Source organism: Bos javanicus, chromosome 27 (genome assembly GCF_032452875.1).
Source record: "Bos javanicus breed banteng chromosome 27, ARS-OSU_banteng_1.0, whole genome shotgun sequence".
NCBI classification, from domain to species: domain Eukaryota; kingdom Metazoa; phylum Chordata; class Mammalia; order Artiodactyla; family Bovidae; genus Bos; species Bos javanicus.
Genome location: NC_083894.1, coordinates 43,281,725 through 43,295,418, shown reverse-complemented (window position 1 = coordinate 43,295,418; position 13,694 = coordinate 43,281,725). Strand labels below are relative to the sequence as shown.

The following is a 13,694-nucleotide window of genomic DNA, read 5'->3' as shown; positions in this document are numbered from 1 at the left end:
TTGGCATAGTCGATGAAACAGAGATAGATGTTTTTCTGAAATTCCCTAGCTTTCTCTATGATCTAGTGAATGGTGGCAATTTGATCTCTAGTTCCTCATCCTTTTCTAAACCCAGCTTGGACATCTGGAAGCTCTTGGTTCACATAATGCTGAAGCTTAGCATGCAAGATTTTAAGCATGACCTTACTAGCATGGGAGATGAGTGCAATTGTCCGATGGTTAGCACGTTCTTTAGTACTACCCTTCTTGGGAACTGGGATGAGGATTGACCATTTCTAGTCTCGTGGCCACTGCTGGGTCTTCCAGATTTGCTGACATATCAGACACAACACCTTGATGGCATCCTTTAGAGATCTGAATAGTTGTACTGGAATTCCGTCACATCCACTAGCTTATTAACAGCAGTGCTTCCTAAGGCCCACTGGACTTCGCTCCCCAGAATGGCTGGCTCTGGGTGGCTGACCACACCATTGCAGTCACCCAGTTCATTTGGATCTTTCTTGTTCAGTTCCTCTGTGTATTCTTTCCATCTCTTCTTGATCTCTTCAGTGTCTACTAGATCTCTACCATTTATGTCCATTACTGTGCCCATCTTTGGGCTAAATTTCCTTTGATATATGCAGTTTTCCTGAAGAGACCTCTAGTCTTCCCCCTTTGGTCTCTGTCTTCTAGTTTTATGTACTGTTCACTGAAGAAGCCCTTGTCTCTCCATGCTCTTCTTTGGAAATCTGTGTTTAGTTGGATATACCTTTCCCTTTATCCCTTGCTATTCACTTCTCTTATTTCTTTAGCTATTTGTAAGGCCTCCTCAGATAACCACTTTGCCTTCTTGTTTTTCTTTTTTTGTTTATCATATAACAAACTAAATACAAAAAAGTTACAGAAATCGAAACAAAATGTGTTGTCTCTACAGGCATAGGAAAAGCATTTGAGAAAATATAAAAAATCCATTTCTAATTTAAAAAAACTCAGCAAACTAGTAATAGAAAGAAACTGTATCCATCTGAAAAAGGAGACTACAAATTACATGATTTCCCCCCAAAGTTCAGGCCCAACAGAATTTTTGCTCTCACTATTTCTATTCAGGTTCCAGCTAGTGTATTGATATAAAAATAAAATACTATAAAGTAAAAAGAGCGAGAGAGAGAATCATCACCCGGACTGAAAAAGGAAAACATAAGAGACCTTCTTTGCAGGTATGATCATCGACATAGAAAATCTGATGGAATTAAACAATTCCATCATCTGAAATTGTATTCCAGATGTATCTGGAATTCCATCTGTATTTGGAATTACTGGATACAAAATGTCAACTATTTTTGCATACTGCCATAAACAATAAAAACCCAATTAAAAAGGTAAATCTGATAAAACATATGAATGATCTATGTTCTAAAACTATAAATCATTACTAAGAGAAGACCTAATATTGTTAAGGTATCGGGTATCCTTGGTTGATTTATAGATTCAATGTAGTACCAATCAAAATACCAGCAGATCTTTTAAACATAAGACCCAAAAGTGTATGTGTGCAGTCAGGAATCTTTAAAGTGTAAAACCTGGTTCCATGTAATACGTATTTTTCAGATTCTGAGTTGGGAGGGAGGGATATGTTTCTGACTTCTGGTTCCTTTTGCCCACCCAAAGGAATAAATTTGAAAGACTTAAAGGGTGGGGTTCTCTTTTTTCTTTTCAAAGAGTGTAGACTGTCTTAGTCAATCTGAGCTACCAGGGAAATCCTAAATCTACTATTGGTTTAAAATAGATAACCAACAAGGACCTACTGTATAACACAGGAAACTCTGCTCAATATTCTGAAATAATCTAAGTGAGAAATGAGTTTGAAGCAATATATATACATATATATAACATATATATTTACTATACATACTATAGTTGACTTATAATATTGTGCCAGTTTCTTATGTATAGAAAAGTGAAGTTATATATAGAGAGAATATATGAAATGAGCTTATATATATAATATATATAAAGTGAAGCTACATAATACACATATTTTTTCTGTACATAGGAAACTAACACAACACTGTAAATCAATCATAGTCCAATACGAAACAAAAATTTTTAAAAAGAGTAAGAGAATCAAGACATATTACATATCTGTGTTTTATAGAAATTTATGTGTACACACACATACACATATACACAATTAGCAAGCATAGGCAAAAATAGAATATGACCTCCTCCTGAAATAGATTTTCTGGTAGAAAAAGACTTCCCAAGAACAAGACACCTCCAAGATAAGTTGTGTGGACAATAATCCTGTTGTTGAGTGAGAGGGTCTGTGCATATGACCCAGACACCCAGCAATCTCCACTGGGATGCTTTTGACATTTATCCCCAGCCTTGAAGCACTTCTTCACAAGTCCTCCACGTAGTCCATTCACAAAATCATGACTGAGTACTGAAAAAGTTATCGGAGACTTCATAGGGAGACACAGGAGACAGTTTACCTGAACAGAGCGAATCCCATACCGAATCCACCTCTGTCGTCGTCGTCAGATAAGGCAGGAATCCAAAGTCTTTTCCTCACTTGCTCTGACACCAACAGTGTGTCAGACAAGACACTCCTTCTCCAGGGCACTGTGTCTCAACTTGCTCCCATCCTTCTGTCCCACATTCATCCCACCGACCGTGAAACCAAGGCTCTCTGCTTCGCGGACTAGCTCCGCCTCCTTAAAGAGCGAGTGCGCTCTCTGGCAGTTTCACCTCCTGCCCCAATGACTCCTAACTCGAAGCAAGTCTCTCCTAGAGAGACTCCTCCACGCCATCATATGCACGGTCAACAAATAAATAACCCCGTGTGGATTTGTGTTAGTGTCCGTTGACGCTGCCACGCAGGAGGCACTGTCCATGGATATCCACAGTTAAGTGGCCGCCCTGCCACATTTGGTGGTGGGGGTGGGAGGGTAAAGTCCAACATCAAGGTGCACCTGCGGACGATTTCAGTTAACTCTGTAAATGTGGGATCTTGGCCATCTTGTTCATAGAATATCTTTTATTCCTGTTTCATCAACTCCCAGACATGATGAGATTACTCATTTGTTTCTCCATACTACACAGACTCCCCATGGGAGAGCGAGGCTCCAGAGTTATGTACTTTTGGACTTGATTAGAGTACTTGAGATTATATGGATGAAACCCCTGATTCCCAGTTCAAATTACAGAAGAAGAGAGAAAAGTTTGGAGGTATCTCATTTAAACAATGCCATACATTTCCATCTTTAAAATACGTCTTCAATTTCAGTATACTTTTCTCAAAATGAACCTAAATTAAGGACTTAGGACCTTTATTTAAATATTGACTAAGTGACAAATATGACTGATTGTCTAATAACCTTCTCCCAAATACAGCAAGGAGACAATGCTCCCCAAAAGAACAAGTTCACGCTCAAATCTGGAGCACAGTTGGTGTACATAAGAACACTGGACTGGAAAACCATACTTCCATAAATCTGAAGGAAATCGTTCCTTTATGTAGTCTAAACACATGCCGTCTAAACTAGCTTTCCTTTTTCTTTGTAGTGAAATAAAAACGGGAGAGACGAGGTAGAAAATGGAAGTCATATCTAAATTTATCTCGAATGACAACTAAGTGCCTGAAGGACACGTTAGTCTCATTATATTTATATCATGTTTCTAGGCTTCGAAAGATGACAACATATGCTTAACCACATGACTGCAAGTTTCAGAAGGGATTCATTAAACTGAATTGTAGCAGGTTAAGATATAATACCAGGAGTTTCTTCAAGTGAAAACTTTGTAACAACTGTTATAGAAAGGTGATCACTGCCTTCTGAAAGAATCACTTGGAAATATGATTTTTTACTGTATGATTTTATGTTTTATTCTGATAATTTGATCTCTTATAATGTTTTTTTCAACATGCAATAAAATACATTTATTTAATGAAACAGTAAATAAATGGTATTCCACACACATCTATTTGGAAATGTAGCTTCTTTGGCCAAAGTGCCTAAACTCAACAGTTCGGTTGAGTTGAGTCCTGATACCAGAACTGTTTTTTATTTATCTAAGTTGGTCACTCAATTATATATTGACAATATCCACACAAGCGTTAACTTAGCAAATTGGTATTGTTAATCTCAGTCACTAGGAGGAAAACAATATCATTATTGTCAAATTGCTGACACCATGGTGTCTGGTCAGATTAAGTAAGGTTGATGTTTCATAATAAATCAAGTTAATGGTTTGCTTTGCAAATCAAAGTGTTAAAATTAATCTTTCAATGGTACAAAACCACTACTTGAAATGACATAGTTTAATGACCAAAAAAGGATTCATTGGTTCTACCTAAAACCTTGGTCTGGGCAAGTCAAAACAATGGTGAATTGTGTCACTTACATTTTTTAAAATACATATTTTTTCACTAAAAAAATGTTTGAGTTATATCAGTTGTGTGTGTGTGATTACAAAGACAAGCAAAAAGAACTTAGAACCGTATCTACATTTTGATATGTATCCATTTGTTTATAGCGAGTCTACCTTACATTAGGCACTGTGAAAGACACTGAGAATTTAGAAAGAAATGAGTGTAACAAATCCTGTTTCTGCAAGTGCAAAACTAACAGTCTTAGAGGGTGCTGTGATGGGAGAATGGCTGGAAAGAGGAGGTTTCTAACACAGTTTTATACATGTGGGGAGGAGAACAGGAACACAGAAGAAGGTGATGTGGAAACTCTCCTGCAGAAAACGGTGAAGCTGGGCTCTTGGGAGAACAGGTATTGGGCAGGACGAGAGTGAGTGTCTGAATAGGGGTGGAAAAGAGATGGCACTTGAGTGAGCTCCTCCTGGGCAGAGGAGAGTTAGTGTTAAAGGCTCTGTGGTAAGTAAGACCATGAAAACAGATTCCAAGAATTTCAGTAGGAAAAGAGCCTTGAGTCTGGTGAGGAAGTGACAGGAAGCAGAGCTAAAACTGGAACAAGATTTACAGTACTCGTGATTCTCTCCGCCTATCATAATTCCCACATCGTTATTTAATCTTTGACCTGTAGTTAAATGGATTCATTCGCCACTGTAAGTCCTGTAGCCACAGTTTCTTCATCCAACCTTGGGTGGGTGAAGCTTGTCAATCTGCTTCCCTTGAGAAAGCACTGCCTGATCAAAACTGCTTGTTGCCTTCACACTTGAATGTCCTTTTGGTTAACGACAAACTCTAGAGCGTGTGCTGTTCTAGTTCCCTAAAGATCTGGAAGGCCGCTCAGCACTGTCTTCTTGCTTGAAGAAGCTGAAGGGCAGGCAGATCTGTGTTATCTCCTGTGCTGGTCCTATGAAGTTTTGTACCAAACATCAGGGGAATCTCTTGTCATGCTCTCAGACTCCAGATTTATAAATAGTATAGGCCAACTGATGTGAAGAGCTGACTCACTGGAAAAGACCTGATGCTGGTAAAGATTGAGGGCGGGAGGAGAAGGGGATGACAGATGACGAGATGGTTGGACAGCGTCACCAACGCAATGGACACAAGTTTGGGCAAACTCCAGGAGACGGTGAAGGACAGGGAAGCCTGGTGAGCTGCAGTCCATGGGGTCGCAAAGAGTGACTGAACTAACTGACTGAACTTTAGTGGTTAAGTCATTTTGCAACCCCATGGACTGTAGTCTGCCAGGCTCCTCCGTCAACGGTTTTTCAGGCAATGATACTGGAGTGGGTTGCCTTTTCCTTCTCCAGGGAAAACTTCCTGACCCAGGGATGAAACCCGGGTCTCCTGCATGGCAGGCAGATTCTTTACCGACTGAGCTACCAGTTCAGTTCAGTTCAGTCACTCAGTCGTGTCAGACTCTTTGCGACCCCATGAATCGCAGCACACCAGGCCTCCCCGTCCATCACCAACTCCCGGAGTTCACCTAAACTCATGTCCATAGAGTCGGTGATGCCATCCAGCTATCTCATCCTCTGTCATCCCCTTCTCCTCCTGCCCCCAATCCCTCCCAGCATCAGAGTCTTTTCCAATGAGTCAACTCTTCGCATGAGGTGGCCAAAGTACTGGAGTTTCAGCTTTAGCATCAGTCCTTCCAATGAACACCCAGGACTGATCTCCTTAAGGATGGACTGGTTGGATCTCCTTGCAGTCCAAGGGACTCTCAAGAGTCTTCTCCAACACCACAGTTCAAAAGCATCAATTCTTCGGCTCTCAGCCTTCTTCACAGTCCAACTCTCACATCCATACATGACCACAGGAAAAACCATAGCCTTGACTAGACAGACCTTTGTTGGCAAAGCAATGTCTCTGCTTTTGAATATGCTATCTAGGTTGGTCATAACTTTGCTTCCAAGGAGTAAGCGTCTTTTAATTTCGTGGCTGCAATCACCATCTACAGTGATTTCGCAGCCCCAAAAAATAAAGTCTAATAAGGACCTATTATATCACCGACTCAATGGATATGGGTTTGAGGAAGCTCTGGGAGATGGTGAAAGATAGGGAAGCCTGGTGTGCTGCAGGCCACAGGGCGTGGACTGAAAAGAGTAGGACAGGACACAACTGAGCAGCTGAACAGCAGTGACTTATACAGCAGGGAACTCTCTCATGCTCTGTAATGACCTACATGGAAAAAGAACCTGAAAAAGAGTGGGCGTATGGATGTGTGTAACTGAATCACTTTGCTGTTACCTGAAACTAACACAGCATCGTAAATCACCTACTGCAAGTTGCCTCAGTCGTGTCTGACTCTTGTGACCCCATGGACTGTAGCCCACCAGGCTTTTCTGTCCATGGGATTCTCTAGGCAAGAATACTGGAGTGGGTTGCCAGGCCCTCCTTCAAGGGTCTTCCTGACCCAGAGATCAAACCCACACCTCTTACATCTGCATTGATAGGTGGGTTCTTTACCACTAGCACCATCTGGGAATCCCAAATCACATATACCCCCCCCCAAAAAAAAAGAAGATTCCTTTCAGGAAAACGCTACCAGTTTTCAAAAGTCCCTTCTCTCTGACTCTCTTTCCTTAATGACACGTGTAAGTACAGGGTGGGTGGGATCCGAGGGCTTACTGCACACTTCTGGAGCTGAAGCAGCATCCTAGATCTGCAGATTCTCCATGCGGGTTCTGTGCGGCATCGCCTGCCTTCCTCCACAGGTGAACTCCGCCTTCTCTCTCGGCCTCTGCTTCCCTAACCCCAGTCTAACCCCCTCAGAGTGTGGAGACTGTACATTGCCAGGCAGAGAAGGTAGTACATAGGTGGGAAAAACAGGCAAAAGGCAAAGAAACTAATCGAAAGTCTATTATAAGAATCTGGGAAAGGACTCTGGGGGAGAAGGCGAGGGTGGGGTGATTTGAGAGAACAGCACTGAAACATGTATATCACCATATGTGAAACATGCATATCACCACGTGTGAAACACATATATCATCACGTATAAAACACATGACCAGTGCAGGTTCAGTGCATGAGACAGGGCGCTCGGGGCCAGTGCACTGGGATGGGCCTGAGGGATGGGATGGGGAGGGAGGGGAGAGGGGGGTCCAGGATGGGGGACACATGTACACCCGTGGTGGATTCATGTCACTGTATGGCAAAAGCCACCACAATATTGTAAAGTAATTAGCCTCAAATTACAATAAATAAATTAATTTAATAAAAAGAATCTGGGAAAGAAATGACGATAATCTTTACTAAGGAAGTAGAAGTAGGAACCTGGATACAAAAATGACAAGTATTGTTTTATTCAATTCACTCTGTGACTCTGAGCGGTGGGTGCTGTTATACCTCCAGCATGGATAAGAAATAGATTGTGCAAGACCTTGTAGTGATACGCTGATCTGCTTGACCCCTAATTGGATATGTTCATGAATTTCTCAGTGAACCAATCAACAGACTGATGAATGAATGAAAGCCATGTGTGTCTGGGATTCAGTAGAGAGGACCTTTAGCATATAAGTGGTGCCTGATTCTTGAAGCCCTAGAGGGCAACACAGCCCAGCAAACATATGCAGGAAAAGTTATGAAGAGAACTTGCATAAAGGTGTATGTAAAGAGATGTGGAAAATGCTACCAGGATGGTCAAATTCAAGGTACATATACTATAATTTCCAGACTTTTACCCTAAAGAAATTCTGCAGCTGGAGTTTAGCTTTTTTTTTCTAACCACATCACTCATCAATGATTCATAGGTCAATAGGACAATGGGAGCCTGGATTCCTGGTCCTACTGGAGAGAACCCAGTGGTGTCTCACCAACATTTTGAACCACAGTAAGTTGTTTTGTTTTGGTTTCCAGGCCCATGCAGGGCTTCATTGAAGGCAGAATCTTCCTGTAGCTCAGTGCTCTGTTATTCTATTTGTTGGATATTAAAATTCTAACAGTCTCATTGGAGGCTCTGGCTTGTTGCTTTCTCAGTTTAATGATTTGCCTATTGCCTTCTACTTGTCTGTTCAAAAGTCTATTCTGAATTCCACTGACACTCTCTGATAAAAAGATAATGGCATTCGGACCATAAGAAATTTAAAAGGAATCAGCTATTATTAACATCACAGAAGCTATTTCAACTTTGGTACTAAATGTGAACGACTCTCAAAGAAAACAATAACTTTAAAAAACCCTCCTTCTCTCGGACGACATCTCTCTGAAGTCAGAATATCTCCTCTCCCAGCTTTTAATACCTACTGAATGAAGATTTAGGGAAATGATTCTTTTTGTGACTTACTCCATTAGCACTGCCCTGCAAAGTAATGTTTATAGGTGTGGCTGCTTCATCATTATACATGGCTTTTAGGTAACGCCCCCTCACTGACATCTGAGTTAAACTGCTGCCTTTCATAAAAACAAATTTGTAAAAAAATACAAAAATACAAAGGAGAATTAACACAACAATGAGATACCCCTACTTACCTATTTGAATGGCCAAAATCCAGAACCCTGATAACACCAAATACTGGTGAGGATGTAAAGCAGCAAAACTCTCATCCGTTGCTCATGGAAATGCCCAATGGTACAGTCACTTTGGAAGACAGCTTGTCAGTCCCTTAGAAAGCTGAACATACTCTTACCATATAATCCAGCAGTCACACTCCTTGTTATCAACCCAGGGGAGATGAAAACTTATGTCCATACAAAAACCTGTCCATGAGCATTTACAGAGGCTTTACCAATACTTTCTAATACTTGGAAATCAACCAAGATGTGTTTCAACAAGTGAATCAATAAACAACTTGTGGTTTATCCATATATTGGGATATTAATCGGCACTAACAGGAAGTGTGGTGTCGACCCACGAGAAGACATGGCGGAAACTTCTACGCTGCTAAGAGAAAGACGCCCATCTGAAAAGGCTGTGTCCATTGTGATTCCAACCGTGTGACACTCTGGAAAATGCAAAACTATAGGCAGTGCAACTGTGGTTGCTGGGGGTTCATGGATGGAGGGAGGGATGAACAGGGAGAATACAGGGAATTTCCATGCAAATATCCTGTATGATACTATAATGGTGGATACATGCCATTATATAATATTTGTTAAAACCCACAGAACGTACAGCGCAAAGTGTGAACCCAAGTGTAAACCATGAGCTTTAGTTAATGACAGTGCTGTCTGTGTGCACTGCACACGTGCTCAGCCGTGGCCGACTCCTTGTGACCGCCTGGGCTGTAGCCCGCCAGGCTCCTCGTCCATGGCATTCTCCAGGCCAGAACACTGGAGTGGGTGCCACTTCCTCCTCCAGGGGATCTTCCTGGCCCAGGGATGGAACCTATATCTCCTGCATTGGTAGGTGGATTCTTTCCACTGTACCACCTGGGAAGGGCAACAGAGCATTGGCTCATTAATTGTAACAAAGGCACCACAGTAATGCAAAACATTAACACAAAATCACGGGGCGGGGGTGGTGACAGGTCTATGGAAATTCTATATACATTCCACGTATTATTCTGAAAACTTGAAACGTCTTTAAAAAATAAAGCTTATTAATTTCAAAAACACAGAGAGATGACCCTACACTAAGTATATTGTATTATTTTCTTTCAATAAAGTGAGTTTAAGATAATCATTTCAGTTTTGTTCATTCCTTGATTCTAGGTAGTCTACGTTTGATTAAGATATTATTTAAATGATCCCTTGCTAGAGAAATGTGTACCTTCTGGCAGTTTCAGGTACTAGGATAGACCCTTTCTATAGGAAATAGCACGAAGACTCTCCATAAGTTTCATGGATATCTGCTGACATTTATTCACAGGTGCTAAGAAAGCAAGATGGCAAAACACAGGAGAGTTAATAACAGGAGAAAATAATCTGTCCGACGTCATAAAAGCATTCCTGATCCAAATTCTCATCTCAGGGGACTAACCCTCTTCTCAAACAATCAACTACAGCACTATAATGGATTTTCTCAGGTACAAAAACTTGCTTCCTGAATATAAAATGAGTTGCAGACACTTCTGTTTAAGCCAAGAATAAGGGGGGGCGTGGGGAAGCTGTTTCCTTTGTTTTGCATGAAGCATGTATACAACACTGATGATAAACACTAATCCCATCAGAGTTTTCCCTTCTCTTTTGACTTCAATCTCACTAATTTTTTTTTAAATATTTATTTTATTTATTTATTTTTCTGGGCTGGGTCTTAGTTGTGGCATGTGGGATACAATTCTCTGACCACAGATGGAATCCGGGCCCCTACATTGAGGGCATGGAGTCCTAACCACTGGACCACCAGAGAAATCCCAAATCCCACTGATTTTTATTATATTTCACTATAATGTATCTGTCACACTGGGTGTTTATCCAGCACTTGCTGATATTTACAAATATTTTCCATGAGGCTTTCATTGATTCATCAAATATCATACATGTTGAATTATAGCATAGGGAAATATCTTACAGTTGGAATAATTAAAAGTAGTTGAGTCAAAGACATCACACAAGTTTATCTTAGGTACTGATTACCCAAAGACATCTAGGCAATCCCAGAATTGGTTAAATTTTTATCCAAAAATATATGATAGAAATTTACATTTCTTTCTTATTCATAATATTCCTGTATCCATACAGGATAAAGAGAGAAAAAGTTTCCAATTTTATTTCTATGGGTATATATAAAGTGTTTATTACAAACAACTAGTATTATAAATACATACAAATGACATTTCTATGGGCATAAAATTTGATTTCTCTGTCTAGCAAAAATTCCCTAATAAGTTAATACTAATAGTAACTATCAGCAATGAGTATTTCCTATATTCTAAAGGCTCTGTATTGGAGAAGGCAATGGCAACCCACTTCAGTACTCTTGCCTGGAAAATCCCATGGATGGAGGAGCCTGGTAGGCTGCAGTCCATGGGGTCACAAAGAGTTGGACATGACTGAGTGACTTCACTTTCACTTTTCACTTTCATGCATTGGAGAAGGAAATGGAAACCCACGCCAGCGTTCTTGCCTGGAGAATCCCGGGGATGGAGGAGCCTGGTAGGCTGCCGTCTATGGGGTCACAAAGAGTCGGACACAACTGAAGTGACTTAGCAGCAGCAGCAGCAGCAGCAGCAAAGGCTCTGTATACATTAACCTTCACAAAAATTACTTTGTTTTATAGATGAGGAAACTAAATAACTGGAGGCCAAATGAAGTGCTCAAGGTTATGTCAAGCACCTGAAGAGCCCAGATTCAAACCAGGCAGTCGGAATCCAATATTGGTACTCGTAATCCAAGCATTATAATACCCAGAACAGTTTACAAGTGTTCAGAGAACCCACCACTAAAGCAAAAACCCTAAAGTGATTCAATGAAACTTCACATAACAATAGAAGAAATACTATATCCCTAACAAGGGCAACATGACTTTGTATTTACTCAACTTTAATTTCAGGAGTTTCTAGAAACACTGATTCAAAAAAATTTTTGCTTAGTATGAAGATATGATTTTAACCAGGTGCTTGCATCTCTGTTTATGGTGTACAGCTGCGAATGTAACAGAAAAGTGCCCACAGCTTTCAAAAATATGAAGAATATCTTTAAGGCTTTTTGAAATAAAATACAGATTTTCCTTTTTTTAGGAGCCAATTCAATGAACTTTTCTGAAAAGGAGAGCTTGAGAAAAAGAGTACTGCTTATATAATTATATCAAATGCTGGTTATCTAGTATTACTATTAGTATTATTATAAAACTGTTAATTGCCCATCTATCACATCAAGAGATATAGAAATAAGGCTGTGTCCAACGGTAACGACAGATACGCAGGTACAAGCACATGTATAGAGATGTATGACTTGATAGATACCTGATTGGTAGAGAAGAGACTAGACAGACAGTAGGATGCTCACAGCAACCCTGGGGGGCAGAGTTTATTCTCTCTCCTTGACAGATGAGGAAGCACAGAATAGTGAGGCAACTCGCTGCTACAGGACTTGTGTAAGCAGATAGGAGAGAAAGCAGGGGCTTTGAGGTTCCAGAGTCTGCGGCCACAGTATAGGCGCATATGAGTGAAGCCTGGAAAGCTTTTGCATTACCCAAGACATCAAAAAAAAATAAAAAAAGGAAGACATTTATAAGGTGGGACGTTCCTATGCAGGATTTCTTTCCTCCAGACATCAAAACAGATTCAAGACCTATGCATTCACCTTCACATGATCCCCCTCGGTCTCATTCAGTTCAGTTCAGTCGCTGAGTCATGTCCGACTCTTTGCGACCCCATGAATTGCAGCATGCCAGGCCTCCCTGTCCATCACCAACTCCCGGAGTTCACTGAGACTCACGTCCATCGAATCAGTGATGCCATCCAGCCATCTCATCCTCTGGCGTCCCCTTCTCCTCCTGCCCACAATCCCTCCCAGCATCAAAGTCTTTTCCAATACTGGAGTTTCAGCTTCATCATCATTCCCTCCAAAGAAATCCCAGGGCTGATCTCCTTCAGAATGGACTGGTTGGATCTCCTTGCAGTCGAAGGGACTCTCAAGAGTCTTCTCCAACACCACAGTTCAAAAGCATCAATTCTTCGGCGCTCAGCCTTCTTCACAGTCCAACTCTCACATCCATACATGACCACAGGAAAAACCATAGGCTTGACTAGACGGACCTTTGTTGGCAAAGTAATGTCTCTGCTTTTGAATATGCTATCTAGGTTGGTCATAACTTTCCTTTCAAGGAGTAAGTGTCTTTTAATTTCATGGCTGCAGTCACCATCTGCAGTGATTTTGGAGCCCCCGAAAATAAAGTCTGACACTGTTTCCACTGTTTCCCCATCTATTTCCCATGAAGTGATGGCACCGGATGCCATGATCTTCGTTTTCTGAATGTTGAGCTTTAAGCCAACTTTTTCACTCTCCTCTTTCACTTTCATCAAGAGGCTTTTGAGTTCTTCTTCACTTTCTGCCATAAGGGTGGTGTCATCTGCATATCTGAGGTTATTGATATTTCTCCCAACAATCTTGATTCCAGCTTGTGCTTCTTCCAGTCCAGCGTTTCTCATGATGTGCTCTGCATATAAGTTAAATAAGCAGGGTGACAATATACAGCCTTGACATACTCCTTTTCCTATTTGGAACCAGTCTGTTGTTCCGTGTCTAGTTCTAACTGTTGCTTCCTGACCTGCATACAGATTTCTCAAGAGGCAGGTTAGGTGGTCTGGTATTCCCATCTATTTCAGAATTTTCCACAGTTTATTGTGATCCACACAGTCAAAGGCTTTGGCATAGTCCATAAAGCAGAAATAGATGTTTTTCTGGAACT

General features: G+C 40.9%; 1 long non-coding RNA gene across 1 annotated transcript in view; it reads left to right on the top strand.

The window, feature by feature from the left end:
• LOC133240104 (uncharacterized) overlaps positions 1 to 13,694 on the top strand; it is a 42,010-nt gene that overhangs the window by 17,293 nt on the left and 11,023 nt on the right. Inside the window, exons 2-3 of the long non-coding RNA XR_009734113.1 lie at positions 8,155 to 8,234; positions 10,212 to 10,368. This is a non-coding gene — a long non-coding RNA (uncharacterized LOC133240104). The remainder of the gene's footprint in view (positions 1 to 8,154; positions 8,235 to 10,211; positions 10,369 to 13,694) is intronic.